General features: G+C 45.1%; 1 non-coding gene across 1 annotated transcript; it reads left to right on the top strand.

Moving 5' to 3' along the window:
* Nucleotides 1-293: 293 nt before the first annotated feature.
* On the top strand, nucleotides 294-367 carry TRNAN-GUU (transfer RNA asparagine (anticodon GUU)). The gene has a single exon. It is a non-coding gene; the product is annotated as a tRNA-Asn (tRNA).
* The last annotated feature ends 6,418 nt before the right edge of the window (nucleotides 368-6,785 follow it).

The raw sequence follows: 6,785 nt of genomic DNA, 5'->3' as shown, positions 1-6,785 counted from the left end.
GTCCCGGCCGGCTGCAGACCACTGGCTATTGCCGCCACGAGGGGCGCTCTTCGTCCCCAGAGAAGCCCGGGGTCACGCGGCCCCGCCCGCCCCCTCCCGTGCGCCAGGGCTGGGCCTCTCCCTCTCACCCCGCCCTCGGAGGCCGCCGGGCACCTCGGCCACTTCCGCCGCCTCCTCCGCGGGCCCTTGCGGCTCCTCCGCCCGTGCCTGGGGTGGCGACGCCCAGGTTGGGGAAGAGCCGCCGCCGACGCCGCGGAAATCTGTACACATCGCAGCGTGGCCTGGGTAACTGGGTCTCTGTGGCGCAATCGGTTAGCGCGTTCGGCTGTTAACCGAAAGGTTGGTGGTTCAAGCCCACCCAGGGACGACCGGTGCTTCTTTTCCCGAGGCAGTTTGTTTTAAAACTGCAATAATTCGCTTTTTAATCCAATAGGAGCGCGACGCTACCACGGTTTTAGGACAGGGACAATGTCCTCTTAATGTGTGGTGCCTAACGTGGCTGGGCCCAAGGGAGAGGCTGCATCTGCACTGGAAGCCATGGTTTGGCAATTCTGTTCCTACCTCTTATCCAAGGGAAACTTGAACATGTGCCTCAAGAGACCTTCCCAACAATGCTCACAAACGGCAGTCATTGTAATAGCAAAACAGCAACTCAATTGCCCAATGACCGGTGAATTATAAATTCCACTGGTGTCTCAGAAAAACCTGGCACCACCGAAAAGCAAATGTAGTTATTTAAGATTGCCTTATTTCCTTCCAAAAACATGAGCAGCCTTCCAGATGAAAACGTGTAGAGGAGGCATTTGAAAGCATATGGAAGCTTACCATCTTAAGAAACTGTTCAGTCAAGCTCTGTAACAGCTTTTGGACAACGGACTTGAATCTAGGGAAAACGTTCATGTTTACCTTAGACTGTGGACAGAATTAACCCTGAAATTAAACTCCTGCAGAAATTGTACAGGTTCCTGTTACCAGCTCTTGAATGACATATTTTCAACTCTGGTCTAACAGAGGACACATATTTTTCAAGTAGAATAGTCACATAAGATTTAAGTAAAGATAGAAAAACAGATGATAATATGATAACATGATGGTATAATTTATTTCTACTAGATTCAGGTCATGCAGTAGGCGCCTTGTCTCTGGGATCAACTTGCCTCTGACAGAACTTAGAGGCCTGGAAGAAGGAATGTAGTTAACAGAGTCACTAGGCTGTCTTTAAGGGAATGCCTTGGCAAATGTTCGCAGATAGTTTTCAATCAAATAATTGTTGATAACACAATACCCTCTGTTGTTTAGTTAGTAGCTCTGGAGAAGGAGACACCACACTGTACTTACAGTGGAATTCCAGACAACAGAACAGGTAGCTCTCAAAAATGTTCTCAGAGGCTGGGTGCAGTGGCTCACACCGGTAATCCCAGCACTTTGGGAGGGCAAGGTGGAAAGATCATGAGGTCATGAGTTCAAGACCAGCCTGGCCAACATAGTGAAACCCCATCTCTACTAAAAATACAAAAATTAGGTGGGCATGGTGGCATACACCTGTAGTCCCAGCTACTCAGGAGGCTGAGGCAGTAGAATCACTCGAACCTGGGAGGTGGAGCCAAGATCACGCCACTGCACTCCAGCCTAGGTGACAGAGCCAGACTATGTCTTGAAAAAAAGAAATGTTCTTAGGTAGGAATCTTTCTGATGCCCGTCGAATTCTATGCTTCTGGGTAGCTTACAGTGGAAACCACAAAATGAGAGGAAATTCGGTGATAAGATCATTTATATACTGTTCAAACCTAGTCTCACATTTCAAAATGCAGGGCATAATATTTGCCATCACTACAATTGCAGGGACTTAGAAAGCATGTCCTTTCACTTTGAAGCTGATATATTTACCCTAGGCGACAAACTCCTTGGGGGCAGAGATCATTTTCTGTTATAAATGATCATATTTAGGCTCTAAGTGATTTCCTGCAGGATACACTTCAAATTCTTGAGCTTAGCAAAAGGGCTTGTATGGTCCACACCCTAGTCTCCTGATTGTGTTCCTTCATGAAAGCTTCACACAGTTGCATGCAGTTAGCAGGGGTTCCTGGCTGGGCGTGGTGGCTCACGCCTGTAATCCCAGCACTTTTGAAGGCCGAGGCAGGCATATCACAAAGTTTGGAGTTTGAGACCAGCCTGACCAACATGGTGAAACCCTGTCTCTACTAAAAATACAAAAATTAGCCAGGCACGGTGGTGAGCACCTGTAATCCCAGCTATTCAGGTGGCTGAGGCAGGAGAATCGCTCCCAGGAGGCAGAGGTTGCAGTGAGCTGAGATCGTGCCACTGCACTCCAGCCTAGGCAACAGAGCAAGACTCCATCTCAAAAAATAAAAAATAAAGGGTTCCCTGAATGACGTATGCGGCCTTCCATGCCCCTCCTAGATGCCTCTCCCTGCTCTGCCCATGTCCACCTCCGCCCCACTTACCTGGGAGACATCGGCTGAAGTGTCACCTTCTCAGGGAAACTCCCCTGATGCTGCTTCAATCTGATGTAGACACCCCTTTTCCAGGCAGTCACCATAGCCCCCTGAAACATTGAGTTGCTTGTCACCTCCACGAAGATATGAACTCCTTGAGAGTAGGGACCACTTCTTCATTCACAGTGCTCGCCCCTCCAGCACAGACCTGTCCCCTAGCACGCGCTCAGTGCAGAAGCACTCCCTGTCTTCTCGGGGTATGGTTCACAGATGGACAGTCAGATAAAAATGCATCTGATGGAGTGTCAGCAAGACCGCCACAGAAACATGTTCCCAGGCCACGAAGTAAGCGGCCAACCTAGACTGGGGTTGTGAGTCTTCATGGAGGATTTGAAACAACCCTGAGAGATATGGACAGGCAGGTGAGGCCAGGGAAAATTCAAGACAAAATAAGAGTGGGGGTAAGAAATGAACATAAGCAGTACATAGGTTAAGTGTACTTCCGAAAGGTGCAGGGGAAATGTTCTTAGCTCCTGGAAGGTCCTTGAATACCTAGGATGCAACTAACTTTACCCTGTAAAAGAAGGGAGTCACTTATTAGAGGTTTCTGTTTCAGGATAAAATAAGATCTATTTTAGGTAATTGATGTGGCAGCAGTGTAGGGGGAATAATAGGTCGGAGACTAGTAAGGAGGAAATTCTATTTCAAAGGAGGTACAATGAGGCTCTGGGCTCAAATGGGTCTAGAGAAGACAGCATGGGTGCAATTCAATGGGAAATTGGGCAAGTCTTGGGGACTACAACAGGAGGGCCGTGTCTGTGCTGATGTCTATGCAGAGCCTGGCCGACTCTACTAAGAGGAATTCAAAATCTGAAAGGGTTTTAAAGAAACCTGGGAATAAACATTACAAATTGTCCAAACTCTTAGCTTACCTTACATGTGGCTGATTCCCTACCATGGAGTTGCTCTTTAACCTAAAATTTAATTTCAGAAATAATCTTTGGTTTGGGTTTTTTTTATTATTATTATTGCAAAAGAAAGCATTTTCCAATGGTTTTTGTCTTTCAGTTAAATTTCATTTTAGGTTTGAGTTAAACTTTATTTATGGAAGTCAGACTTCCCAACAGACTACCTGACAGGTTCACGGAGCCCTGTGAAAATCCAAATGACAACGGAGAGACTCTGTCCCTGAAATATACGTATTCACAGGTGAGATTTCGTTCACAAAGCCCAAGAGAGTCACAGGCTCTCTAAAGCAGAGTCTCAGCCCCCAGGCTTTGAAGACCTGGTTTTACTTTATTTACTGAATTTACATTCTAACTACTGATACAGGCCACAAAGCATGTCAAATCTGAAGTGTTTGTGTACAGAAACATTACTAAACTGAGACTTTAAGGTAACACAAAAATGAAAAAACCAGAATAGTTTAACACTATTCACAAGTCACAAAGAGAAACAGGTTTGTTCTTTTTGGTTTTTTTTTTTGGCTTAGTAATTAAGTAGGTCTATAAAATTAATAATAAAGGACTTGAGCCAAAATTTAAAAAAAAAAAAAGCTGCCTCTAGGTTTTAACACTTAATGCCTTATTGTTACAATCTGGAATGGCCGCTGGGAAGGGCGCTAATATATTGATCCTTTCAGGGTCACTTCTGCGGAGATTCACTCCAGCAGTAGATGGCAATTTGCATTTGTTTTCCTTGTGAGTTACTTTAATGACACCCAGCAAATTGCCATGGTGTAGACACCTTTCATAGACATGGAGCCCCTTTTCACCACTTTTTTTTAGTAAAAACAAAACAGTGAAAATTATTGTCTGTCAAAGATGACAAACTAGTTATTCCCAAATAGGTATATCAAATGCACACTTCAAAATAAGGAGATCCTGAATTACCTTAGCAATAAACTGAATGCATTACCATATGTGTGAATATGAGCATGATGATGGTTTATTTATACTTAACTGAATGATATATTCACTTATACTTGAGTATAGGTCTGTTCATTGGAATTCGCTATAATAAATATCACACAGGTGAAAATCTGCCGTAAATAAGAGCCCACATACAACTGAAGATTTTTGTTTTTTTGTTTTTGAGTCGGAGTTTCGCTCCTGCCTCCCAGGCTGGAGCGCAATCAGTGCAATCTCCACGTCTGGGGTTCAAGCGATTCTCCTGCCTCAGCCACCCGAGTAGCTGGGAGTATAGGCATGCCCCACCACGCCCAACTAATTTTGTATTTTTAGTAGAGACAGGGTTTCTCCATGTTTGTCAGGCTGGTCCCGACCTCAGGTGATCCACCCGCCTAAGCCTCCCAGAGTGCTAGAATTACAGTTACAACTGAAGTTTTAAATGTAGAATTTCTCTATTAATGACCAAGTACAGGGATTCTTTACAGCACAAGTGCCATAGCCAGTGGGACACCAGTGTACAACTGCAAACGTTTGCCCTCCTGCTGAACAGGGCTGGCAGGTTTATACTGCTGTAGGGCAGAGGGGAGCGTTCACTCTTGGGTGAGTGGTGGAGACACTTGAACCTCCTCAGCATATTTAGATAACATCAGCCCAGTGAAAAGGCTGTATGAAAGAACAAGCTGGCAAGAAGGGTCCTTTCTCAAGCTTTTACATGCCTGCACTAACTAAACTAATGTTCATTTTCAGATGTGAAGTATATCATAAGGTTCCTTTTCTCCCTGTGACCTCCTGCTTCTGTGTTAATCTACTGATTATTTTGAACTTCTCCAATACTAGATTTACTATCACTGCAGCTCTTTGCTATCGTAATGTTAATAAGTGCCTTTTCACGGATGTGCCATACTTAGAAGCATCCTTTCAGCCGCCCGTGCTTTTTCCGTGGTTCCCTGGGGGAACACTGGCTGGAGAAGTAGGGATGTGAACCTCTTGGTGTTGAAAAGCTGTCAAAACAGCAAAATTCCAACAAATCGAGTGTAATAATTTAATTGGCTTTTACCAGTGATACATGAGTCGGGCAGCATCGCATCTATAAATAGAAGGGTACTTCAATGAGCAGAGCAGAGGAGATAGGTTTCACAGGTAGAAAAAGACCAAAGAAAGCAGAAACCAAGAATGAAAGCGGACTGGTCATTTCAAAGTTTCTTTCCTTGTAGGATTAAAGCAGAGGAGCCTCATCATGCTGGCTCAGGTTGACTGGGCCTCTTCTAATTGGTTGCTGTGAATCTTTTGCATTTTTTGAAAAACTGACCTGTTTCAAAGTTGGGTTTGAGGCCATAGCACCTAGGACAAGTGAAGCCATTCAGGTTTGACCTGTTCTTTGGGCCTAGGGCAGGAGCTTAGGCCAAAACAATGGTCTCTTTAAATTTTACTCAATAAAGCTAAAAGGGCCAGAGAAACAGTCCCAGATATGTTCACTGAGCCTGGTGTTCTGAGCTCACGGACCACAAGTGGCTCTTTACGCATGGCAGGGGTGCCCAAACAGGCGTTGCCTCTGAAAACTGCTCAGAATTTAGTCATTAGTTTCATGTCACTTTGGGATGCTTGCTTTTTTTTTTTTTTGAGACGGAGTTTCAATCTTGTTGCCCAGGCTGGAGTGCAATGGCGTGATCTCAGCTCACCGCAACCTCTGCCTCCTGGGTTCAGGCAATTCTCCTGCCTCAGCCTCCTGAGCAGCTGGGATTACAGGCATGCGCCACTATGCCCAGCTCATTTTTTTTGTATTTTTAGTAGAGACAGGGTTTCACCATGTTGGCCAGGATGGTCTTGATCTCTTGACCTCCTGATCCACCCGCCTCGGCCTCCCAAAGTGCTGGGATTACAGGCTTGAGCCACTGCACCCAGCCGGGATGCTTTCTTTAATCCACCAGATTGCTTCCACCTCTTCTACCACGAGCTCCCAAAGCATCCTCTTCCCTGCCGAACAGGTCTTTCGGCCCTACGGCCTCTGACTGCAGTCTTTTGGACTACAGCCCCTGGCTCTCAGCTTGAAGAGGCTGTTCCGTCTTGTGTTGTTTTCTTCTATAGTACCCAGCAAAACTGTAATCAATTGTATCTTTCACTTTTCTTACTCTTTCCTGACTTACACCGTACATGATCATGGCATATTAGATGGATGAAAAATTGGCTGAAACTTACTAGACCTTCCTCCTCGCCTTTTTTCTTCTGAAAAATTGGTATTGAATCATTGTATATACACTTTTAGTTTGACATTCAGTAACAGATTAAAAATTTTCCCTGATAATCTCAACGTACTATGGGAATTAAATGTAATAATAAATACCATTTGTTGGCCTGGTGCAGTGGCTCACACCTGTAATCCCAGCACTTTGAGGGGCCAAGGCAGGCAGATTGCTTGAGC

The sequence above is a fragment of the Callithrix jacchus genome, chromosome 5 (genome assembly GCF_049354715.1).
Source record: "Callithrix jacchus isolate 240 chromosome 5, calJac240_pri, whole genome shotgun sequence".
Taxonomy (NCBI): Eukaryota; Metazoa; Chordata; class Mammalia; order Primates; family Cebidae; genus Callithrix; species Callithrix jacchus.
This window is presented reverse-complemented; position numbering and strand designations above follow the sequence as displayed.